The 27,240-nt window shown below is 38.5% G+C and overlaps 1 pseudogene; it reads right to left on the reverse strand.

Moving 5' to 3' along the window:
* LOC132536841 (translation machinery-associated protein 7-like) overlaps window positions 1-26,545 on the reverse strand; it is a 209,144-nt pseudogene extending 182,599 nt beyond the window's left edge.
* Window positions 26,546-27,240: the final 695 nt, after the last annotated feature.

The raw sequence follows: 27,240 nt of genomic DNA on the forward strand, positions 1-27,240 counted from the left end.
ATCAAGATTATCATTGGGGCTTGGTGTGAATCCACTGCTTCTTGTGGCTATTTCTTTTTTTCTTTCTATTTTTATTTGATAGCACAGAGGGAAATTGAAAGGGAAAGGGAAGACAGAAGTAGAGAGATAGACACCTACAGGCCTACACCACTGCTCATGAAGTGTCTCCCCAATAGGCAGGAAGCAGAGGTTCAAACCCTGATCAATGGTAATGTGTCACTCAGCTGGGTATACTATAACCCATCATCCTCCTTTTGCACTTCCCCTACATTCGCCTTTTAAAGCAGTCATCATGGTGTGAGGAGTCACATGAAGGAGAACCAAGATACTAAAGTTAAGTCCTACCCAATTACCAACATCAACTATCACTCATGTGAGTTCTCCACTGTGGATATCCAGTTCAGTCAGGCCTTCACATAGTTGATTAGAGTCCCAGATGATATCACATGGAGCAGAACTATCCACCAGAGCCAAATCAACCTACACAATTGGAAAGATAATGAAATTATTATTGCTTCTAAGGACTGAATTTTAAAGTTGTATATTTTTTCTGTAATATATAACTGAAAAAGACTACCAATACATTGCCAGACTTCTAATGACATTTTTTTTCTATCCATCATTCATAATACCTAGTATGTTAGGAATCCAAAAAGCAAGGTGCCTGGAATTACCTCGTTCAGCATCAATTCCTCAGTGAGCTGCATTCCGAGTAATAATTTTCATTCGTAATTCACGCTCTGATGATCTCATCTACCAGTTGGCTATATTTCATTTAGCAATTAATTTGAAATTTAATGATTCTCTAATTGCTTTGTCAGAAAATTTCATGTACTACAAAAACAAGCTCATATTTATGCTTTGTTTTTCTTCCTCCATTGCTTAATGCAAAGTACATGCAACACAAATTGCAAAATCTAAAGTTTGTTCCAAATATTCCTTCATGCAAAAGTTATTGTCTTTAAGTCTAGCTCCAGTGATGAACAGACAACAGCTACCTTAATTCAGCCTTATGTTTAACAGGTTAAAAATTTCCTTGGTAGATAAAACACAAAACCACAAATATACTCAAAAAATCAAAAATTTATTAAGATAAATTTGAAAGCATGCAAGGTCATTTAAAATTTTTATTTTTCTTCTTGATTCTTCACAGTTGCTTAGATATGTAAGATGTAGCTGTGTTTGTTTGTTTGTTTGTTTTTGCTACCAAGGTTATTTCTGGGCCTTGGTGCCAGCACTACAAATTCACCATTCCCAGTGGCCATTTTTCCTTTTCCTTTCTCTCTCTTTCTCTCTCTGTTATACTTGATAGAGCAGGACAGAGAGAAATTGAAAAGGGAGGGAAGCTAGAGAAGGGGAGAGAAAGATAGACACCTGCAGACCTGCTTCACTGTTCATGAAGCATCATCCCTGCAGATGGGGAGGGGCACTCGAACTCTGGTCCTTGCACATGGTAATATGTGCACTTAACCAGGTGTGCCACCACTCAGCCCACAAGATCATTTTTCTTTAGAAGTTAATCATAGTAAAAATGAGTAGTGTCCAGTAACATATGGGTCAGAACTTAATTCAGAAAAGAATGTTGACTTATTTTTAATTCCATTCTACATGTCACTAAAAAATCAAAATTATAAATATATTTTCAATATTTATCTAATTCCTTTGATCATGTGCCTGATGGTGGGGCCCTGATCTAAAATGGGGCTATACAGAAGATCAACGAGGTCATTAAGAATCCACAGATCTAAAGTCACTGATATCTCCTCAAGCACAACTTTTTTGGAATCAAAATATGATTCAAATTTTATTATATTCTTCGTATGGGAAAGTTAGAATTTTTGATACATGGAGATGGGAAGGAGAACAAGGTAGGATAAGGATTGACACATAAAAAGTAATGTTCAATTTAATAAAAGTATTTAGCACCACTTATGATATAAGGGATAAACAGGTTCTTCTACAATAAAAACCAGTATGCTTTTTTTTTTTTTTTGATCCAGAAAATTTTAGTTAACTACCTATAATGCATCTGGCAATAGAGATATAGCTATAAACACAATATGGATGGGCATTCTTGCCACTGAGAAGCTTATGTTCTAGTGGGGGGGGTGGTTTGCATCAAAAACAAATACACACACATACATACACTAAGGAGACAAAGAAGTGAAAAGAGTGGGGGGTGGTTTATTTAAAGAGGCCCTCCCAGAGGGCCTCGTGGAGGATAAACCTGAAGGAGCCATTTCTGGTTCAGCACAGGGTAGGAATACACTCTGGTATGTCTATAAAACAGTGACAGGACAGTGTGGCTAGACACTAAGTGACTAAGAGAGACCATGCTAGGCCTGAGAGCCTTTGGATTTTATTTTATTTTATTTTATTCTGACTGAAAAAGGAAATGAATGGAAAGTGTTTTCTCTCTCCTTTCCTTCCCTTCCTTCCTTCCTTCCTTCCTTCCTTCCTTTCTTCTTTCCTTCCTTCCTTCCTTCCTTCCTTCCTTCCTTCCTTCCTTCCTTCCTTCCCAAGCACTGCAATGGTTTAAGGGATTGAACCTGGAGCCTCAAAACCTCAAGCATGAAAGTCTTTCACATAACCATTATGCCATGCCTTTCCATTCAACTCCCCCCCCCCCCCAAGATACAGGGAAATATAGAGGTAGAGTGAAAGAGACCACAGCACAGAAGCTGCCTTCAATATAGTGGCAGCTGGACTCAAATATGTGTGGTTTATATACCAAAGCAGTGCACAATCCAAGTAAGCTATTTATTGTCAACCCTATACACACGGTATTTTCCTTTCATTATTTAGAGCTTCCCAATGTAAAATTAATGTACAGTGAACTGCATGTATTTAAAATGTAAAAACCAGCATACTCTTAAACTGATGAATTATAATTGGAGATTGCTGAACCTGTCTGATAAAAAAAACACCAATTCTTTAAGTCAAGGCCTAATTCTTTGCTGGGACTCTTCTCAACTCATCATAAAGATAATTTCTGAAGGCCTTAAGCTGTTGGAAAATCAAGCCCGTAATTATGGCTTCTCAATACTTAAAGAAATCTGGGGTTTTGGGACTGGGCAGTGGTGCATCCTGTTAAGTGCACATATCACCATGTGCACGGACCTGGGTTAGAGCCCCTGCTCCTCACCAACAAGGGGATCAATTCATGAGTGGCGAAGAAGGTTTGCAGAAGTCTTTATCTCTATCTTCCCTTCCCTCTCAATTTCTATCATACAAAATGATAAAATAAAAAAAACAAAAAAAGGAAATAATGGCTGCCAAGTGAGGTGGATTCATAGTACTGAGCCCCAGTGATAATACTGGAAGCAAAAAGAAAAGAAAAGAAATAAATCTCGTCTTAATAAAATGAAGGGGCCAGGTGGTGGCACACCTAGTTAATCACACCACACATTACAGTGCCTGAGGACCTGGGTTCAAGCCCCACAGTCGCCACCTACAGTGGGGTAGATTTTTCTGTCTCTCTCCCTCCCAACCTCCCTCTCTCTCTCCTCCTTCACTCTCAACTTCTCTATGTCTCTATCCAAAATAAGTAATAATAAAATAAAGAAGATAAGTTAAAAAATAAGGATTTATTGGATATTAAGAACACTTCAAATAGACCATATAGTATAGCCTGAGAAAAGCAATCAAAATATAAATATTCATGTTCTGGGGCTCTGTAGCCAAAGAATTTGTCTGACAGAAGTAGGGTCACTTGCAGCATGAGAGAGATTAGAGAAGATCATGAATATTTTTTGGGTCAATATAATTTAAAATAGGTTTCCGGAAACCTGTGTTGAGATCTCAGGTAGGTAAGCTATCTCCTTTGGTGAACCTGATTTTTTGCATTAATGAATGTAGAAAATGATGATAATACTGATTTTGCTTACCTCACAGGATGCTATGAATCTTAATCAAAATAATATGTGCTAAAACATGTCAGATAAAAAGTATCAAACACTATAAAATATAACATTTCAAGTATAATACCAATGTGGAGAGGCATAAACAAGAAGGGGAAAGTTGAGTTAGGATATATGATTTGTACTATGTGTCATGTGTCTTCATGTGAATCACATAAATTTACATATGATTTTAAAAGAAATTTGATATGTAAGTCATTGAATCATTGGAATAGCTTTATTAGGAATTTAAAATTTGGGATCCTGAAGGAAGGGAGGAAGGATGAATGGGCGAAAGGAAAAGAAGGAGACATATCAAATATTTTTTAAGAATTATATAAAGATAAGGACTAGATGGTGGAAGAGTCAAAGGACAATGGCTACATATTAAGTAAATGAAATTTTTATTAAAAACCGAAGCCTTTCTTAAACTAATGCTTTTGTTCTTCCTTCTTATGTATGAAGAAATGGGAAATTCCAAAATTCCCAGTGATGCTGGTGATAGAGTAGAATCTTGCAGTGAGGAGGGAAAAATATGACCCAAACAGTTAGTAGAGGAAATTTATTCTTCCCTGAACTTTATTTTCATTTCAGATGGCCTTATCTCCTTCAAATTATCTTAATATGATTATTTGCTAGATCATAGACTTTGTTTTTTTCTTCAGAAAAGAGAAAGAGAAGATAATTATCTTTATACAGACCTGCCCTTCTTAGACATTTAAGGAATAACCTCTTAACTATTCCTTTCCCCACCCAAGCCACCTCCTCTGGAAATAAACACATTACTAATGCCAGACTTGCTGCGCGACCAGAATTACAGGACAATCAACAGTAGGAAATGATATTGCAAGTACAATTGAGGGCATAATTCACATGAGAGCAATGTCAAATTCTTCTTACAAAACTTCCTCTTACAAATGCCCTCTCATAGCTCGTAAGTGATGCCATAGATCAACTACCTCAACAAGGCAAAGTAGAGAGCCCCCCTCCCTCTCTCTGATTAAAATTAATTGAATGGGATAGAAACTTTAAACAGTCAGGCTAATGATGTAGTTCCAACACAGACTTCCTTTGATGAAATCATCCACGAGCTGCAGGCAATTCCTCAAAAGGAAGGATACACACACCAGCTGTACAAGATAGACTGAAAACACTAGTTTTAGTTTTCATACTTGTGTAACAATTCTCTAGCTGTGTCCCTAGTCTAAGGAGAAGTCAATTAAAACTTGGTTTTCTCAAAGTTTCTCAAAACACAAACTGAATCCTTTTAATATATAGGCTGTATATTTGATATGCGGACTCTCTCAAAAGCCTAGACCAAGTAGATTAAAAGCATCCAATAGCACAGCTATATACAAGATACTGGATACTGTACAGCAAACCATAACAAAAGGACTTTTCAATGTTAACCCAATTAACAAACAATGTGATGATAACATTAACTATCGATTGTCTTTTTGAACCCTAAGACAGCAGGAACCTCACATCTCCACTATAGAGCCCCAACTTCCCCCAGTCCTGGAACCCTTGGATAGGGCCCACTTTCCCGTATGCATCTCCCAATCCAAACCAAATAATATTGCATCCGCCGATCACAACCTAACCAAGCAACGATTGCCACCTTAACATGCTTCACCTCAGACTGTGTCCAGAGACTTCACGTGTGAAATGACAACCCTTCAGCTTCATTACTCGGGTGAGACCTTTCCTTTTATAGTACACTCTAATTTCATCTCAGGTAGTTCACTTTCTAACAAAGTCCCATAACCTAGATATACACCAGTTTCTGTGAGAGAGAGCTTATGTGCACACGTATCCATAAACTACTGCAAAATATATACCTGAAAGCAGTAGTACACTAGAGTTTGCAGTGAGTACCTCCCTAACACTTCCTCTCCACTATTCCAAGCTTGGGATCCATGATTGCTCAACAAATTGTTTGGCTTCGTATGTCAACTCTCTTTTCAATCACCAGGTTCCTGATGCCACCAGGATGCTGGCCAGGCTTCCCTGGATTGAAGACCCCACCAATGAGTCCTGGAGCTCAGCTTCCCCAGAGACACACATTACTAGGGAAAGAGAGAGGCAGACTGGGAGTATGGACCGACCAGTCAACGCCCATGTTCAGCGGGGAAGCAATTCCAGAAGCCAGACCTTCTACCTTCTGCAACCCTCAACGACCCTGGGTCCATGCTCCCAGAGGGCTAGAGAATGGGAAAGCTATCATGGGAGGGGGTGGGCTATGGAGATTGGGTGGTGGGAATTGTGTGGAGTTGTACCCCTCCTACCTTATGTTTTTGTTCATTAATCCTTTCTTAAATAAAAAATTTTTTTAAAAAACTTGGTTTTCAAGGAAAATAACCATGAACATTTCAGAAAATACATTTCATTGTCCTCAAGCCAAGTTCTCTGGGAAGGGTCTTCTCCCTGTTTCTCCAGATGTAGTATTTGGATCTCTTAGTGACTATAAACATTGACTACTCTTTCATGTCTCCTTTAATTCTTACCCAAAATAGCACAGTGGAAGGAATTGGATGACTTGGATAATCTTTGAATTTCAGTTCTACTACTTCCCAGTTACTCAATAAATTTGCAAGTTACTCTGCAGAATTACTCTAGTTTATCTTCAGATTGCATAACTCTTTTGCCTATTACTAAGCAGAATTTCCCCACCTTTAGAATGAGGATGAAGTGCATGAGACTGAGTAATTCTTGGAGCCTACAATTCATAGATTTTACTCTCTTTGATGTCCCACAATTACCACATACATCTTTACTTTCCTCTTAGCCAAGTTGAAATTCCACAGCTAACTAGCAAAGTCACTCTCTTGAATCGAACCTCAACTCTGTCCAACACTTTACACAGTTCTATCTTAGCAGCACCTTGGCTCTGATTAACTCCAATTTCTCACCTGAATGTAGTGTAACATTCAACATAGTCTTACATTATGGTAGACAACAGCATAACTATATTAACTTGTAACCTTTCAAATTCATGTTATTTAACCTCAAGTGGGTCCTAATGTTGCTTGATTAATCTGTATATTGCCCTAGACATTTACTTTCCCATTAAGCAATGGAAACAAACACATAAGAGCTTACTGTTCTTCCCACAACTATGTTTATACACTTTCCCCTATTTATTCTGCCTTCCTAACTGTCACTCCTTACTGAATAGCTTACCGAGTTCCAGCTAAAGCACTTCCTCCACCTCTCTCATAGAGTCCTAAACCCCAGACCTCCTTACCTCTCCTAGATGTGGCTCCAGCTACTCTCTCCTCTCATCATACATTTTTTTCACTCTGCTGAATATTTTCCACTGACATACATATTCTTGCACTTCATATACTAGCCAAAGTCTTTCCTAATTTTTTTCTCTTCAGCTGCCTTCCTGCTTCTTAAATTTAATTTTTTTCAGCAAAACTCCTTTAAAGACTCGCCATTATAATTCAACCTTAAGCCCATTCCATTTCAGCTCTGCCCTCACCACTTTTCATTGCATCTTTTGCATTATTCATCTAGCAGTCAGTTCTCACCCATCATCTGATTTTACCTAGAGCAAGCTTTGATGTAAGAGGGAACTCATTGCTCGTTGAAACTCTGTCTTCACTTAGAATTCCAGTTACTAAGACAACTTAGAATTCCAGTTATTAAGACAACATAATGAACTATCTGAAAATGTCGTAATTTAAAAACATGAACACAATTTGCTTCAAGAATCTTTAATCTGAACAGGGCTTGGTGGGGACATTTCCCTTCTGTTTTATTTCATGTTAGTGAAGGAAGCTCAAAGGCCAGGGGCTACAGTCAGTTGAGGTTCATTCATTGTCTGGCGCCTGGGGTGGGAGGACTACAAACTCCTGTGGTGGCAACATCATCTAAGTAAGCAGACTTTTTTAATTCCAATTTTTATTTATATAAAGGAAACACTGACAAAACCATAGGATAAGAGGGGTACAACTTCACACAATTCCCACCACCAGATCTCCACATCCCATCCCCTCCCCTGATAACTTTCCTATTCTTTCTTCCCAGGGTCATTATGAGGTACAGAAGGTGGAAGGTCTGGCTTCTGTACTTGCTTCCTCACTGAGCATGGGCACTGACAGTTTGAGCCATACTCCCAACCTCTCTCTCTCTTTCCCTAGTGGGGCAGGGATCTGGGGAGGTAGGGCTCCAGGACACATTGGTGGGGTCATCTGCCCAAGGAAGTCTGGTTGGCATCATGTTAGCATCTGGTACCTGGTGGCTGAAGGAAGTGTTAACATATAAAGCCAAACCAATTGTTGACTAATCATGAACCTAAAGGCTGGAATATTGCAGATGAAGATTTGAGATCTCCATTTTGTAGATAGCTAGTAGACCTATTTTAGTTATATTCCAAAGGGCCCATGACTATACTAGTTTTTTTCTGAGCCTGGCCTCTGATATACAGGAGGACCCAAGTTGTTGTCTGGGGAGATGATATCATAGCTGGAAAAAGGGTTAGAAAGCTGGATCAGGGAAAAGAGTAGCTCCCAAATATGGGAAAGGTATATAAATATTGTAAACCCCATTGATTTGATCTGGGGAGAATATTCAGCTTAGGAGCCTATGTAACCTCTGTATACCTGTAGGTCTGAGCTCACATTCTATGGTCATGAGTAGGAATGTTCCAAGCTACCCCAATTTCAGGACCCATCTTACTCAGGTGGTAGTTAGAGTATGTTGTCCATCCTCCCTTTGGAGGATGGAACATTCTCTACCATTGCTGATCCACACTGAGGGCAAGGTCCTATGGGGGGCCCACAAAGGGGTCTATTGTGTTGTTCCTGGTGGAGAAGACCAGTGAAATGGAGAAAGAGATCTATTCGAGGTCTAGACCCATCATGTCTGTGTGGGAATAAACAGACTTCTTATATTTTGAGACCTCTAAAGGCATACATCCCAAGAGAGAACCAGGCAAAAGTTGTATTACTGTATATTTTACCATCTAATTTTGGAAATGATACAGTTTCACTTTTTCCATGATCTAGGGCCCAAACTTCAGTAGAGCAGTACTAAATAATATATTTAAAAAGAGAGAAAGTCATAAGGTCACATACTGGGTCAATCATAGCTTGGCTTTGACGTCACTGTTACTCTGTTCTGGGCAGGGAAAAGCATGGGGAGGAACAAGACAGCCCCTTAAATACTAGGAGCTCACTATTCATAAAAATAGTTTGTAAAAGTGACTAATACCAAATGAATTGTGTTTTTTTCAAAGTTAATTGATGTTTTCTTTTTGATAGAGACAGAGAAATGAGAGGTAAGGGAGAGACAGAGAAAAAGAATGAGAGACACCTGTATTTCAACTACTTGTGAATCTTTTCCCTAGCCCCTCAGTTGGGGGACAGGGGCTTTAAATTTGGGACCTTGTTCATCGTAATGTGTGCTCTGCTGTTCAGCCCATGACTAACTGTGTTTTAATCTTTGGGTTGCGAAGAAACAAAACATTATGTTGAGAGCTCTGCTTCAGTGTTATGCTCTACTTTTATAAATAACACATCTGCTTTAATTTCAGAGGCTTAACAAATATTTGATTGGTAGATTATTTTTAAATGTTTTTACAAAGATAGTCATGCTAACTTTTATCCAGTTGTGCCTCTTTAATATTTCAGGGATATTTTAAAAGTAAAAATTTCAATTAGCATAATGTTTATGCAAAGAGACTCTCATGCCTGAGGCTCTGGAGTTCCAGTTCAATCCTCTGCACCACCATAACCCAGAGCTGAGCAGTGCTCTGGTAAAAATAAATAAATAAATTAAAGTAAATTCAAAAGTAAGAATTTTCTTTGGTATAAGCTACTGGTATCAAGGTTGTTGAATAACTAGATCTTCTAGACTTAATAAAAATTAATTTGGTAACCAAGCACCTATAGGTTGGAGTATTGTGAAATCACGATCACTCCTTATTGTGAGACATCATTAGAAAATGAACAGATATTAAAAACTTCATCATGTTTTCCTATCTTTCTTTCCCCCTCTTAGTCTTTACCTTGGCTAGAATGTCCTCATGCGGCCCAAGAGATAGCTTGCTCAGATTCAAGCTTCAGCACCACATGGGTCTGCCATGACATCGAAGGAAACTTTGATGCTGTGTTTTGTCTCTTAGTCTCTCTATCTGAATGAAAAGATTGGCTTGGGTGAAGTGAAGTCATGTACATGTGAGACTAAGGCTCCTCAAAAGGAAAAAGAAATAAAAATATGTTTTCATGCTTTTGTGTTACACATCTAGGAAACAGTTATGGATGACTTGAAAGAAACAAACAATAAATGAAACACAAAACCCACTAGAGGCATTTTGGAATCTGTCCTATACAGGGTACTTAATAATATCTTTCAAAGTTCCTTGGGAAACAGACCACCCTGACCTGGTGATTGTGTTCTAGTGATTTGTCAAATCAGTAAAGCTAGCTGAATATCCATGGAACATCCACCTTAATCCTGTTCCCTCTTTCTTACTCTCACTGACACATTACTCTTTTTCTAGTGGGGAGGGGGTACATGTTAGCTGATCACAGTACAGTTGTTGACACATGGGTACAATCTCCCATATCCCTGTGATATGTGTCTGCAAAACACTCTCATTTCCAATTTCCCAGCATCATACATCTGGACATCAAAGGCCCCATAGGTGCCTCCCTTCCCAGAGTCCTTTGCTCAGGACTCACTCTTCTTATTCCCATCCTAGATAAATCATGGACTGAGAGAAGTATAAATTGAGACATAAATCTACTCTTGGGACTTTTGAGGCACAAATTTACCATCTTTTCAGGCAACTGACACCTGAAAACAAACAAACAAATAATCCTTGTTTTCCTTGCACCAGCCTTTCCCTCTTGAATTAATTACCATTTCAAGTAGTAAGCTCCCAATCTCACGCATTTGTTAACATTGTTAACATTCACCATAACATTTGCAATTATGCACAGTGAGTGAAAAATGCACAAGATAAAATTTATTTTATTGCACATATTTAAAATGCATGACTAATGATGATTTGCCTTATATATCAAATAGCTATGCAGCTTCACAATAATAATGTTTTATATTTGTACTCTATTTTTAAGATCTTAATTGAAAGGATTTATATTTATATTTCTGCCACTAACGATATTATTCTATCACTTTGCACTAAAATCATTTTGAATTTATATATAATCTTTTATTCAACTATATACACTCTAGTACTGATATTAAGCTGATAGTCCAAAAATGATGGATGTATGTAAAGAAATGTGGGAGAATCAGAGAACTTCTGAATTCTTCCAAAGCTATAAAGGAGTGAAATAAGCAGAAATGGTGAACACACTTCATCTCCTGACCCCTTGAAATCTCAAAATGATGCCATGTTTGTAAAACCCAGGTTGAAACCTTCTTAGCACAGTAAGCAGTATGCCACTCTCATAACCTGAATGTCCTGAGAAAACTTCAAGTTGGAGATGACAGATTGAGGTTTTAAGTCATATCTTAGATCAACTTTACCATAAATAAGCTCTAAGACAAAAATTAACATAATGGCAACTCTTTAAGGAAGTACACTACATGGGGGCCACAAAGGAAGTGGAGAAAGCAGTGTAGGGAGGAGATAGAGAAAAGAAATTAACCACATAAGGATGCAAGATCTGTCAGATGCCTGCAGAAGGTAGTTTCAGCCCTATCCCACATGGAGACTGAAGTCTAATTTTCATCACACAATTTGCTTAACCCTACAACAAGGGAGCTGGATTTTCACAGCCCACTTCCTTTATAGGGGACTAGCTTCTAAAACTCAAAGTAATCTGCACCTTTAAACTAAAAGGTCCCAGGACTTTCTAAAACATACTTCTAAAGAAGAGCTACTTACTACTCAGGATGACGGAAAGAAAAACACACCAAAGCTGGGGGTGTGGGTGTGGGAAGCGGTAGGAGCAGAACATGAATATAGTGAAAGAAAGATAAAGACAACGCTAGAAAATCTAAGCAGAGGGCCAACAATATCTTCTATCAGTTACTTCAGCCTCTGGAAGCCAAGCCTGTGACTGACAAAAATACTGTCCAATTCTGTAGTGGAATTTATCAAAAAATTACTAGGAGCAAGAATTCCTATGATCTCTATGGATAAAAGAAAATGCCTAACACAGACTCTATAATAAGATCTTTATCAATCACTTCCTTGTTATCCTGTATGTTTTATTTTTATCTTGTGCCAGTTCTCTAGGTTAGAAGTTGAAAAATTAGACTGGAAAGCTGGGGAGATAGCATAGTGGTTATGCATATAGCTCTCATGCTTGAGGCTTTGAGTCCCAGGTTTGATTTCCAGCTTCCCAGCCCCACCATAAACCAGAGCTGAGCTGTGCTCTGGTTTAAAACAAACAAACAAACAAACAAAAACACAAAAACTGGAAGCAGTAATTATGAAAGCAATTACTAAAACAATTGAAAATAAACTTAGGACTACTCAGCCTGCTCTGTGCTTAGATTTATTGAGCATTCTTGAGTCACTGGTAAGTTAGGGACTTGACTCTTCTTTCAAATGGATGAGTGCAAACTGAATTACAATAATTATAGTTTCAAGATTAATTTAATAATTTCAAAAACATTTTCCCCATCCATCAACCAGCAGAATACAATTAGAAGTTGATTTTATAGCAGTACAGACAATGCTTTCCAGAAGATCATATTCAAAAAAAAAAATCTTTGAAAACATATCAGAGAAAAAAATCTTAACCAACCTGTTCCTCATAAGATAATAGCTGAGTACTGGGGAAATAGCACAGTGGTTATGCAAGAAAACTTTCATACCTGAGGCAACAAAGGTCCCACGTTCAAGCCCTAGCAAGAGCATCAACCAGAGTTAAGCAGTGTTCTGGTTAAGAAAAGATAATATCTGACCAAATATACACAAACAAATGTTAGTAATGATTATTCACAACTAAATGTGGATGTCACAAGCAATAAAGCAATTAAGACATATGACTCATAAAATGCACTATATGATTCAAATCATTGCTGTCAACAGTGAGACTATTGCTTTAATGTGTGAGATTAGTTTTAGTAAAAACTATATCTTTTTACTAGTATACATTCTGAGAAAGTTGTGTAAAAGTTTATTAACCATTTAAATGAATTGTTTTCTAAACCCACATTAAGCTACTTGTAGGTTATCTTTCTTTTCATAGTTCCTCAAAATACTACAGAAGAATTCCAAATTATAAGTAGGTTATTCACAAAAATAGTAGTCCAAGCTACTAATCATTGTGTGCCAGGAGATTTTATGCTCATTTTTTTTCTTTCTTAGCAGAGCTCTGCTTATTTTTGCATTCTAGTGATGCTGGAGATTGAACCTGGGACCTTTGGTGCCTCAGGCATGAAAGCTTTCTTGCTTAACCATTATGCTACCTTTCTGGACTCAAATTATTTAATTTACTTTCTCAGTTAGATCATAGACACAAAAGTAGTTAAAAAGTGGCATGTGTCAAGCTTGATACATTTTACATATGGTTATAGCTGTGAAACCACCAAAATGCAGACCATTTCAAGCACCCAAAAGACTATTTAGGGTCTAATAACCTCTGAAATCTGTCATTATTTTGACTTATTTTAGCCTAATTAAGTTTTATCTGTTAAAACTTCATATATGTGGAATATAGTCTTTAGTGCTTAACATTTTTTGTCCAGATTACATATGTGAAATTCATGCATGTTTTTGTGCTTTTTACTTTTTTTTTTTTTTTAGCTATTTTCCTTTTAAAGAACTCAAGGAACTGGGGCCAGATGGTGGCACACCTGGTTAAGTGCTCAAGTTACAGTGCACAAGGACCTGGGTTGAAGCACCTAGTCCCCACCTGCAGGGGGAAATTTTCATAAGTGGTGAAGCAGAGTTGCAGGTATTTCTCTGTCTCTTTCTCTCTCTATCTTCCCCTCCCCTCTCAGTTTCTCTCTGTCTCTATCCAATAGTAGATAAAATAAGTATTTAAAAAGGAACTCAAGAAACCCTGATAACTAAGGTATATCTATCACAATAAAGAAAACTGGACAGTTGAAGCCAAACTCATCCCACACCTTCATTGATTTACTCTAAAATACCTATCTTCTCAACTTGTCAAAGGAAATTTAGTGTTTTGCAAAGCTATAATTATTTTAAATAATTCTACTTGTAATTTTTGTAGTGCTCTTTACAGATTGATGACTAAGTCAGGTTGTATTTCTGTGTCCAAACAAGATGACAGAGGAAACCCTACATGACTGTATTTAACTTTAGTCACATAAATTCATTGATTTGCCTGAGGCTATATATGGCAATTTAAGTTCAACTTTATTTAACGAACAACATTCATGGGTTGATGTCTATAAATCTATTTCTCTTATACCAGTAAGTCAAATGCTATTGGTGAGAGAATAAGGCATCCATCTATGGTGGCTGCAAAGGCATTAATTTTTTATGAAACAGAGAAAGAACTAAGATCCTTATAAGGTTCTTTATAAATTAGTGACCAAAGATCTGGGGTGGAGAGCTGTGTGCACAGAGAAGAGAAGCAAGTGTAGTGTGTGAGGTTAACCAAGGTCAGTCAGCAATCTGTTGGCAGTGCAGTTGGCCCTCTGTGTTTCCCTCCAGCTCTCTATCTATAAGGCAACACTTCCTGGCATTGAATTTCTCTGGATGGTACCATTCTTAATAAAACACTCCAATAGACTACAGAAACCAAGTCACAAGCTCACAGAACAATCTCTACAAATATACTGTCAAAATAAATCATTAATCAGCAACTTCCTGCTGGTCACACAGAACAGGTAATAACTAGAGAAATAATAAGTGGGTAATGAATGCTGGGACTCTAGTTCAAGTTAATTTAGGAATGTGTATGTACATGAAGATGTGTGAGTTTTAGCATGTAGGGATGCTTTATGTCACAATAATCTTACTTAGTGAGTATGTTATGCATCTCAACTATTTTCTTCCAGAAAAGGATGGGGCTAAGAGGTAGCAAGATAACACACTTGGGCAGGCATACAAGTAAATACATGCATCTATGTAAATCAAAATTAGAAAACAAAAAAGGAAAAAATAGCCACTGGGAGTGGTGGACTTGTAGTGCTGACACTGATCTCAAGCAATAACTATGGTAGCAATAAAAAAATAATAATGATAATTTAAAATAAAAATAAATTAAGGTCCAGAGAGTAAGTACAGTGGAGTACATGAGACTTGCAAACCAGATTCTAGATTTGATCCCCAGCACCACCAATAGCCTGTGCTGAACTATACTCTTTCCTGTATGCTTCTCTCAATTCATACCAATTGATACTGCATCTGCTGATCCCAACCTAGTCAATGCAACGAGAACCACTTCAGCATGCTTCACTTTGGAATGTGTCCAGAGATGCCAAGCATGGAATGTCAACCCATCAGCCTCATTACACTGGTGAGACCTTTCCTTTCTTATAGGATTCTCTAATTCCATTTCAGGTGGTTCACTTCCTAACAAATTCCCAAAACCTAGATAGAGACCAGATCCCATGAGACAGGGAATATGTACACATGTATTCATAAAGTAGGTCAAAATATATACCTGAAAGTAAAATGAACAATAGTCTGCATGCAGTGAGTCAATAAATGAAACAAGACAGTAGAAAGAACTAAAAAGACACCATAAAGTTCCTAATGAAATAGTTTCTACTTAGACCTACATACACTCCTCACCTACCTCCTATTACACATTCCCCAATCACTCCAAAGCTAACCATGTCAGACAAAATAAGGACCACAAAAGCTGAATACAGTCAAGAGACTGGCATACTTCAATGATGACTCTTTAGTCACTACCAGGCCACCCCATCACCTGGGGCACTAGTCAAAGAGTCCTGGAATTCCCACACAGACAAGATGGGCTTAGACCTTGAATTGATCCCTCTCTCCATTGTCACTGGTCATCTCCACCAGGAACAACACAATAGACCCCTTTGTGGGCCCCTACAGGACCTTGCCTTCAATGTGGATCAACAATGGTAGAGAATGTTCCATCCTCTGAAGGAAGGCTGGATAACATACTCTACCACCTGAGGAAGATGGGTCCTGAAATTGGGGCAGTTTGGAACATTCCTACTCGTGACCACAGAATGTGAGCTCAGACCTACAGGGATGCAGAAGTCACATAGGATCCTAAGCTGAATATGGGCAAAATCAAATATATCAAAATCAAATATATCAAAATCAAATATCAAATGTAAATATCAAATATCAAATCAAATATATGGAGTTTACAGTCAACAATATACATCTTTCCTGCCCCCTTTTCTTAACTATTTTTATTACTTTAATAATGATTGACAAGATTGTAGGATAAGAGGCGTATAATTCCATGCAGTTCATACCACCAGAGTTCCATATCCCATCCCCTTTATTGGAAGGTTCCCTATTCTTTATCCCTCTGGGAGTATGGACCCAGGATCACAATGGGGCCTAGAAGGTGTAAGGTCTGTCTTCTGAAATTCCTTCTTCATTGGACATGGGTATTGACAGGTGGATCCATACTCCCAGTCTGTTTCTATTTTTCCCCATTGGGGCAGGGCTCTGAAGAGGTGGGGTTCTAGGACAGATTGGTTAGGTCATGTGTTCAGCGAAGCTAGGTTGGCATCATGGTAGCATCTGTAACTTGTTGCTTAAAAGCATTAGAATATAAAGCAGAACAAAATGTTTAATAATCAGAAACCTAAAAGTAAGAATAGAGCAGATGAGATTTGAGGTCTCTATTTTGGAAAAACCTAGCAAGTCTGTTTTAGGTACATTCCAAGGGGTCCATGACTTTACTAATTTTACCTAAGCCCAACGGCCAACATGCATGTGGGCTAAAGGTATTTTCTGGGGAGATGGTATTAGAGTTGGAAATAGGACTAGAAAGCTGGATCAGGGAAGAGAGTAGCTCCCAAATATGGGAAAGTATATAAGTACCCTTAACTGTAGACTCCATTAATGTAATCTGATCTGAGGCTCATATCTATTCATATTCAGTACAAGAGCCTGTTAACCTCTGCATTCCTGTCAGTCTAAGCTCACATTCCATGGTCATAGCTAGGAACATTCTAGGCTGCACTCATTTCAGGATCAGACTTCCTTAAGTGGCAGAATATGTTGATCAAGCCTCCCTTCAGAGAGTAGGGAAATTTCTACCACTGTTGTTTTACATTGAGGGCAAGGTTCTGTAGAGGCCCACAAGAGGATTTATGATGTTGTTCCTGATGGGAATGGCCACTGATGGTGGAAAGAGGGATCTGTTAGAGGTCTAGGTGCTGGGACCCATTTTTATGTATTTCTGAGGCCCTGCTTTTATCTTTACTTCCTTTTTACAACTTCTATTTACTTTCTTTTTACTTCCTATTACAACTTTCTTTTTACTTCCTATTCAACTTTCTTTTTACTTCCTACTACAACGTCTGGTTGTCCTTTTTTTATTTATAAAATGGAAATATTGACAAGACTATAGGGTAATAGGGTTACATTTCCACGCAGTTCCCACCCCCAGAGCTCCATATCCAACCCCCTCCCTTGTTAGCTTTCCTATTCTTTACCCCTTTGGGAGTATAGACCCAAGATAATTGTGGAGATCAGAGAATAGAGTAGCTCCCAAATATGGGGAAAGTATATAAATATTGTTAACTGTAAACCCCACTGGTTTGATCTGGGGTCATATTCAGCACAAGAGCCTATGTATGTAACCTCTGCATCCCTGTAAGTCTGAACTTATATTCTGTGGTCATGCCTAGGAACATTCCAGGCTGCACTAATTTCAGGACCCATCTTCCTGGGGTAGTAGGTAGAGTATGTTGTTCAACTTCCCTTCAGAGAATGGAACATTCCCTACCATTATTGATCCACATTGAGGGCAAGGTCCTATAGGGGCCCACAAAGGGATCCATTATGTTGTTCCTGATGGAGATGACCAGTGACAGTGGTGTGAGGAATTTTTTAGAGGTCTAGGCACATCATGTATGTCTGTGTGGGAACCCCAAGGGCCCCAGGTGATGGGATGGCCTGGTAGTGACTAAAGAGTCATCATTGAAGTATGCCAGTCTCTTGACTGTATTCAGCTTTTGTGGTCCTTACTTTGTCTGACATGGTTAGCTTTGGAGTGATTGGGGAACGTGTAATAGGAGGTAGGTGAGGATGGTATGTATGTAGGTCTAAGCAGAAACTGTTTTATTAAGTACTTTAAGGAATCTTTTTAGTTCTTCCTACTTTCTTGCTTCATTTATTGACTCATTACAAATTATTGTGCACCTTTGCTTTAAGGTATATATTTTCCCCTAACTTCTGGATGCATGTACATATGCTCTATCTCATGGGCCCTGGTCTATATCTAGATTTTGAGATTTTGTTAAGACGTGCACCACTTGAAATGGAGTTAAGGAGTCCTATGAGCTAGGAAAGGTCTCACCAGAGTAATGAAGCTGAAGAGTTGATATTCTATGCCTGGCATCTCTGGACACAGTCTGAACTGAAGCATGTAGAGGTGGTACTGGTTGCATTGATAAAGTTAGGGTCAGCAGATGCAGTATCAGTTGGTGTGACTTGAGAGAAGCATGCAGGAAAGTGAGCCCCACTCTAGAGGTTCCTACTGGGAGATGTATGGGCTTTATAGAGAAAGGGAAAGTTTCCTGTTATCTTAGGGTTTAAGAAGGCAATAGATAGTTATTGCTATAGCCAAATTACTTGGCAATTGGGTTGACTTTGAAAATCCCATTGTTAGGATTTGTTGTGTCATACAAGACCTCACCATAATTTATGTCCTTTTATGCTATTTACATATAGCTGTATCTTGCAAAGTAACACCACCAGTTGCTTCTTTTCTCCCTGGTCTAAACTTTTAGAGAAAATATTTCAAAGAACAAGTCATTATTAGAAATGTATTGAAATTGGAGTAGGGCACCAAAGTAAAAACCCTGGTTGAGGGTGAGGGTGGATGTTTGGCTTCATGGGGTGGGGATGGGGTGGGGTGGGGGGTGAGGGGGTGGGGGGTAAGGGGCATGCGACACAGTCTTTTGGTGGTGGGAATGGTGTTTATGTACACTCCTATTAATTTGTAGTCATATAAATCATTATTTAATTAATATGAGAGCGGAAAATTGATTGAAAATTGATTGAAAATTGACTATGGTCTGTGCCAGACTATGGCACAGACCATAGTCTGAGTTTTTGATATGCTGACTTTCTTAAAAGCTTAGACCAGGGAGAACAGAAGCAACTGGCGGCACAGCTATATATACAAATAATGTCAAAGGATATAAATTATAGTAATGTTGTGTATGATACAGCAAATTCTAACAAAGGGATTTTTCAAAGTTAACAAAATTGCCAAATAATGTAGTAATACCAATAACTATCTATTGCATTCTTAAACCTTAAGAGAGCAGGAACTTCCCGCTTCCTCTTAGAGCCTGTAGTTCTCCAGTCCTGGGACCTCTAGAGTGGGGCTCACTTTCCTGCATGCTTCTCTCAATTCATACCAAATGATATTGCATCTGCTTCTTCCAACCTAATAAACGCAATGAGTAACACCCTCAGCATGCTTCACTTCAGACTGTGTCCAGACTGTGTCCAGAGGCATGGAATGTCAACCCTTCACCCTCATTACTCAAGTGAGACCTTTCCTTTCACAGTATTCTCTAAATTCCATTCCAGGTGGTTCACTTCCTAACAAAATCCCAAAACCTAAATATAGACCAGGTCCCATGACATAGGGCATATGTTCACATGTATCCATAAATTAGGGCAAAATATATACCTGAAAGCAAAAATACATAATAGTTTGTAGTGAGTCAGTATGAAGTTCATAATGAAAAAGTGTCTACTTAGACTTAGATACCCTCCTCATCTACTTCCTGTTATACTTCCCTCACTCTATGAGGGTATCTGAGTCTAAGTAGACACTATTTCTGTCCCTACAACCTCTCTAGCATTTGTTGCTGCTGTGATTTTTGATGTATGATATTCTCACAGTGGTGAGGTGGTATCTCAATGTTGTCTTTATTTGCCTTTCTCTGACAATCAGTGACCTGGAGCAATTTTTCATATGTTTGTTAGCCTTTTGGATCTCTTCTGTGTCCTTTTTTTAAAAAAAAATTTTAAATATTTATTTATTTACTTATTTTCCCTTTTGTTGCCCTTGTTGTTTTTTATTGTTGTTGTTGTTAGATAGGACACAGAAAAATGGAGAGAGGAGGGGAAGACAGAGAGGGGGAGAGAAAGATAGACTACCTGCAGACCTGGTTCACCACCTGTGAAGCGACTCCCCTGCAGGTGGGGTGCCAGGGGCTAGAACCGGGATCCTTCTGCCAGTTCCTGTGCTTTGCGCCATGGGCATTTAACCCACTGTGCTACCACCCAACTTCCTTTTTTTTTTTTTTTTTTTTTTTTAAGGCCCTGATTTCCTCAGGTGTTTCCCAAATGTTTCTTGGTTATAAAAGTTCCAGGTCTTGGTATAACTGTAGTCCAAGGCCCTTTGGTTCTCACCCCCAAAATAATACTCTTAAATTTGCTTTCACTAGTCTTTGTCTTGTTCCCTTTCTTTGTGTACTTAAGTGAGATCATTTAGTATTGTAATCCCATGACAGTCAGTTCCTTTAACTGTTGTTTGTCTGGAAAACTCTATCACTCCTTTAAATCTGAGTGATAGTCTCATTGAGTAGGATATCCTTGTTCTGATTTTCTCTATTCAACACCTTGAATGTATCATGCAATTCCCTTCTAATCTTTAGAGTTCCTGTAGAGGAATTCACTGACTTTTTTTTTTTCTTATTTCTCCCCCTAACCCCCCCCCCCAATTCCAATATCACTTCATTGAGGAAATGTTGATTTACAGGATTTTTGTTGTCACAGTGGTACATTTCCATAAGATAGATAACAGAACAAGAACTTCACTGAGTTTCTTGTGGAAACTTCCTTATTACGTGACTCTGCTTATCTATCACTGCTTTCTAGGATTCTTTCCTTATCTTCAATCATTGTCATTTTAATTATAATATGGCTTGGTATGTATTTGTTTTGGTGTATTTTATTTAGGAATTTTTTAGTTTCCTGAATCTGGGTATCTATTTCTTTACTTACTGTGCAAAAATTCTTGATTATTATTTCTTCAAATTATAACTTTGTTTCTTTCTGTTCTTTCTCTATGAAATCTCCATGATGCCATGTTGTTCCTCTTAATATTGTTACATAAGTCTTTTCTGTTGCCTTCCTTTTTCCTAGTCCTTTCTAATAACTTCCTCTAATCTATCTTCAAACTCATTGATTTGGTTTTTGACTTTTGTCTTTCTACTATTAAGCTCCTCCACTGTTTTTAAATATTCAGTTTTTTTGGCTAGTGAAATAGCTTACTTTGATAGTATACTGCCTTGCCATGTGTATGACCCTTGTTCAAACTTGGCTCCCACCAAATTGAAGGAAGCTTTGATGCTTTGGTTTCTTTCTCTCTCTCTCTCTCTCTCTTTCTCTCTCTTTGCTTCTCTATTTTGTCTGTGTCTTTTAGAAAATTTTGGTTATTGTACTTTTCAGTTCTGTTATGTCTGTTATCCTCTTGTACTTTCTCTGGTTTTGTTGAACATTCATTGGCTTTCTCATTTAAGTGAACATTCTTAGGACTGTTGCTTTTAAGTCTTCTTTAGGACATTTATATACTTCTATTATACTTGGCACCCTCACCCACAGATTGTCTTGATGTATTCATGTGGATAATTTTCTTTTTAAAAAATATTTATTTATTTTTAAAATATATTTATTTATTTATTATTGGATAGAGACAGAGTAAAGTTGAGATGGGCAGGGAAGATAGAGAAGGAGAGAGACATCTGCAGCCCTATTCACCACTCGTGAAGCTTTTGCCTTGCAGGTGGGGACTAGGGGCTTGAACCTGGGTCTTTGCACACTGTAATGCGTGTGATTAAACAGATGTGCCACCACCTGGCCCCCTTGTGGGTAATTTTATCTGTCTTTTCATTATATTTGGTATTCTGTGAGCATCTGGGTTGGGGATATATACTTGAGTTGACAAAATGTTTAGGTTGCAAGTTACCAACAGTCATTAAATTGTTACTGGCAAGAGTTAGGCCTGAAAGGATCTGGGACCTCAGTACCAAGTAGTGACAGAGTATATACACTACAAAGTTGGTACAAAAACAGGTATTGGGCTAGCAAGAGTACACAACAGGATAAGTGGAGAAGGCCTTGAGTTTATTCCCTAGTGCCATATAAAAATAAATAAATTTTAGGGACAGGGATTGTGGATTGTGGCATACTTAGACAAGACAGGGATTGTAGGATTGTGGCATACTTAGACAAGAGACGTTCTGGAGACATTGTGTTCAAGCTGAGTAAGTGGAGAATTATCAGACTGAGATTATAATGGTGCAGTGGGTAGGTTCCCAAAGCATGGAAACTCTGGTACAAGAGTAAACACCAAGATAATAAATCTTGTCAGAGACAATTCTTAGAAATGTCTAATTCAAATCATCCATCTACATGCTATCTGTGTCCAACCTCAGAACCAGGGGAGAAAGAAAAGCCAAAGTAGAACAGAACAGGAATTATGTGGCTTCTATTGGAAAGCCAGAAGATTATTGCAACCATATTCATATGCCAATTTACATTACTACTTTTTTACAACTAATGATAGAAGCAGAGCCATACAAAAGCTACATCAAAGAGCAAGTTCACAGCTATAGAGCTGAAAAGCAACAGTTCATTAGTAGAAAACTCAATAACTACTGTAATTAGAGCATTAATTAGTAAAGGAGCCTCATTATATGTTCACCCAAAGTCATTGTGTAGCTTTCCTAAATTCCCTTTTGCAAGAAGACAAAAGAAAAATAAGACAAGCAAGACAGGAGAGAGAGGACAAGAGGAAATAGGTTGGAAAGTGAAGTTAATTATATTTTCATGTACTAAAAATTAAGACCAATGTCTGCCTGCTAAATACCTTCATAACTTAATTTTTCTGAGAAATAGGTTTACTAGCATAAGCACAATGACTAATATTTATTTTAAATTTTAGTTAAGAATGTAGGAAGTGAGAAAGAAAGAAGTATGTCCACAGTTGTAAGGGAGGAGTGTCTTACTACACATTTTCCTAGAAAATAAAATTTCATAAATCCGGTTCCTTAAGTGAATAGTGATCATCTATTCACTTAATTTGCAGAGAAGTGTGTGAGGTGTGAGGGGATAGTGAAATCATGTGCCAAGAAAGGTGACCTTTGAAGTTCCTGTTTGACTAAATTTTTTGAGCTGGGGGGAAAAACAGTATCATGTGTCTTTGTTGGTTCAATTTGCTGATGACTCATGATTACTGCCAGGAAATTGTTATATTGTTCCCAGGAACCTTGAAAGTGATAAAGTGATTCAAAAATTGGTCTGTGGGGTCACAGGAACCTTTGAAGAAAGACTTGGATCTCAGTTTCTAGACAGGAGAGAGTGCAGAGAACATGTGTTTAGTTCTCCAGAAACTAGCATTCCAGTTTCCTAAGTCAGTTCTCAGATGGACTTTCCTTGGTAACAAAGATTATCAGGAAGCTGAAAGCTGGAGATAATTTAGAAATATGTACACTCATAATGGCTACTGGCCTATTATATTTTTGTAATATTATCCCAATTATACTTTTTTCTTTTCTATGACCTTCCTAAGTTTTTTCCTGTAATTTTTTTATCTAATTTTTCTTTAAAAGTTTTTTTTATTATCTTTACTTATTTATTGGGTAGAGACAGCCAGAAATTGAGAGGGAAGGGGGTGATAGTGAAGGGATAGACAGAGAGACACCTGCCACACTGCTTCACCACTCACAAAGCTTTCCCTTGCAAGTGGCAACTGGGGCCTCAAACCAGGGTTCTTGTGCATTGCAACATGTGCACCCAACCAGGTGCACCACCACTTGGCCCCTTGATCTAATTTTTCTTTTTTTTTAATATTTATTTTATTTATTTATTCCCTTTTGTTGCCCTTGTTGTTTTATTGTTGTAGTTATTATTGTTGTTGGATAAGACAGAGAGAAATGGAGAGAGGAGGGGAAGACAGAGAGGAGGAGAGAAAGATAGACACCTGCAGACCTGCTTCACCGCCTGTGAAGTGACTCCCCTGCAGGTGGGGAGCTGGGGTTTGATCTAATTTTTCAATTGTATCTAACTTTGTCTCTTGTTGAATCTTTTCCTCATGGCATTTTTATATTTCTGTTTAGTCATCATAGTCACTATTTTAAATGATAGTGTAAAGCTATTGAGTCGGCAACTAGAATTCAGTGCATAGGAACTCCGTTTAGGGGACATTTTTCTCTCTTCTCTACTGATAAAAATAAAAACAAAGAAAAATCACCATTGGAATGACTATATCTACTCACTCTACATTACCCATAAACATTAGGTGGAAGGAGATAGGAGAGTAGGTGGAAAATTAGTTGTAGAGTGCAGGGCTAGCGTGAGGGTGTTTCTCTGGGTTGGAGAGAACTTGACTGGAGCCAACCTGGCTGCTGCTTACTCAGTGACAGGGGAGAGAGACCAGGAACTCGTGGCAGATTGGGAACGCAATGCATCTTTATTGATCAGAGACCATGCTTTTATATATTTAGAACCGGAAGTGGCAAGTCGGAAAAGGAAAGGGGGTGGAGAAAAGGAAAGAGCAGGAAGGTAGAAAGCTTCTGTAGCAAGAGTTGCTAGGATTTTAACTGGCAGGATTAATGTACCCTGCAGGCTGGGTGGGTCTTGAGGTAGAAAGAATATAGATCAGGCAAAACAATGATTATTTAAATAGACCATAGTGTCAGCAATGGAGGATGGATGGGGGGGGGCTTCCCAACAGTAGAGTTAACCATATTTTTATATTCCAATATCTATGGACTTTGGTGACAACAAAGCAGGTGAATGCCTATTTAAGAGCAGTTTATCATATGCCAATTTATCATTTCAAGATAATTAGGAGAGCATCTTATAAATAAATCAGCCTCCATTTGTCTGTTTATTTGTTGTCTAATTGCTGTTAACTTTTTGAACATCTTTTAGTTCACAGCAAAATTGATCTGAAAGATATATAACAGAAGGCACATGCACAGTCTCCCCCACTATCAAGATTTGTTGCTGGGTTGGCACTTTTGGTACGATCAGTGAAACTACATGAATGTATCTTTATTACTCAAAATATATAGTTTGCATTAGAATTCACTCTTAGCAATATATACATTTGCATATATACATATATATGTAATTAACTATTATAGATAGTATCCGATAGAGTAGTTTCAAGATCTATTCTGGGCCTGGGAAATAGTTCATCCCATAGAATGTGTATCTCAGCTATATCTTTAATTTTGCAAAGGAGAAAACTGGAGGCCAGCCACTAGGTTCCAGATGCTAACATGATGCCAACCAGACATCCCTGGGAAGACGACCCCACCATTGTGTCCTGGAGCCCTGCTTCCCCAGATCTCTTCCCCACTAGGGAAAGAGAGAGACAGGCTGAGAGTACAGATCGACCTCTCAACGTTCATGTTCAGCGGGGAAGCAATTACAGAAGCCAGACCTTCCACCTTCTGTATCCCACAATGACCCTGGGTCCATGCTCCCAGATGATTAAAGAATAGGAAAGCTATCAGGAGAGGGAATGGGCTATGGAGTTCTGGTGGTGGAAACTGTGTGGAGTTGTACCCCTCTTATCCTATGGTTTTTGTCAGTGTTGCCTTTTTATAAATTAAAAATTAAAATAAAAAAATCACCAATAAGAAAATGATAAAAAAAAAAAAACTAAAAAAAAATGTGTATCTTACCATGCATACGATCACAGGCTTGAACTCCTGTACCACCACATGGGAGCAGCATGTCACAGAGGAAGTTCCATGGATGGCACCATGCAAGTGTGTTGTCTCAGGAATGGTAGAATCATGAAGCTGAAAAAAAACCAAAACAACCTACAGTGTTCTGCCTATTTATCCCTCCCCACAACCCCTGGTAGCTACAGATCTTTATACTGTCTCCGTTCTTTTTATTTTTCCAGAATGCCATATAGCTACCAATCATATAATAAAAATTCTTCTCAGACTGGCTTCTTTGTTTTTTTTCCAATGAGTTGGTTTAATTTGCAGGTGGTACAGAGTATGGCATGGAACACAGATGAAGAGTGTACACCTCGCAGAACTCTGGACAGGGCTTATCCTGACTTGAGGACAGAGGCAGGAGCTAAGTGACAAGAACTGAAGATGAACCACTTGTTTACCTTTTTTTTTTTTTTCAACAAGTTTTTCCTTTAATTTACAACAGGTTCCAAGGAATTTCATTCTTACTCTTCATGGCAGCTGATGTTACGGGAAGGAATCCAAGTGTTTAAAAACAAGATGGAAGCAAGAATCACCACTGCGTTAGGCATAAGGAGCTGCTTGCTTTTTGCCAGATTTCTTAATTCCTCCTGTGGCCAGGGGGCCTTTCCCCGCCGCCTTCGCTTTCAGCTCCTTGAGCTTCTTCTGTTCCTCCTCTGTTTCTGCTTGAATGCCTTGTCTTCCTCGTCCATCTTCTTGGCCTGCTTCTTGGGCTGCTTCAGGGGCTTCTTTTTGCCACCCTCGCGGCCAGACATGGCTCCTGTCGCCCCTGCCCCAGGACTTGCCACCGGAAGAGGGTCCTGCAGCCCCTCAGACTGGCTTCTGTCACTTAGTAGGATTGATTTAAGGTTCTCCCATGTCTTTTCATGACTTTATAACTCATTTCTTTTATCTCTCTCTTTTAAAATTATTATTATTATTTTACCAGAGCACTGCTTAGCTCTGGCTTACAGTGGTGCAGGGCATTGAACCTGGGACATTGGAGCCTCAGGCATGAGAGTCTCTGCGTAACCATTATGGTATCTACAACTCATTTCTTTTTAATGATGAATGATATCCTATTTTCTGATCGTGCCACAGTTTATTTTCTCATTCATCTACACAAACAAACAATAAGCCCAACTAGTCAAAGGGTGGGAATACCAAAAGAGCAGCAGACCACTGATGTGAAGATGGAGGCTAGAGAAAGTGACTTACCTATGGAAAGCAGCTACTTATTTATGAGAAAACTAATAAGCAGAGCTATGACAAAAGCAAAAAGAAGAAAATATCCGGTTGTGAGAGAAGCCTCACCTAAATTAAAGCCACAGATAGTCCTGATGACACACAGCTGAGCTATGGTATGAAATCAGGCAGCAAATAAGGTCCAACTGAGCTGTCTTCTGACCTCCACCCATGACCCAGAAACTTTCTCTCTAGAGAACTTCTGAGGGCCCTCCCTCAGGAAATGGGGCCCCTCCCTCCTTACTTTCCAGAGGAAACCACCAGAGAACCCTGG

This window comes from Erinaceus europaeus, chromosome 1 (genome assembly GCF_950295315.1).
Source record: "Erinaceus europaeus chromosome 1, mEriEur2.1, whole genome shotgun sequence".
NCBI lineage: Eukaryota > Metazoa > Chordata > Mammalia > Eulipotyphla > Erinaceidae > Erinaceus > Erinaceus europaeus.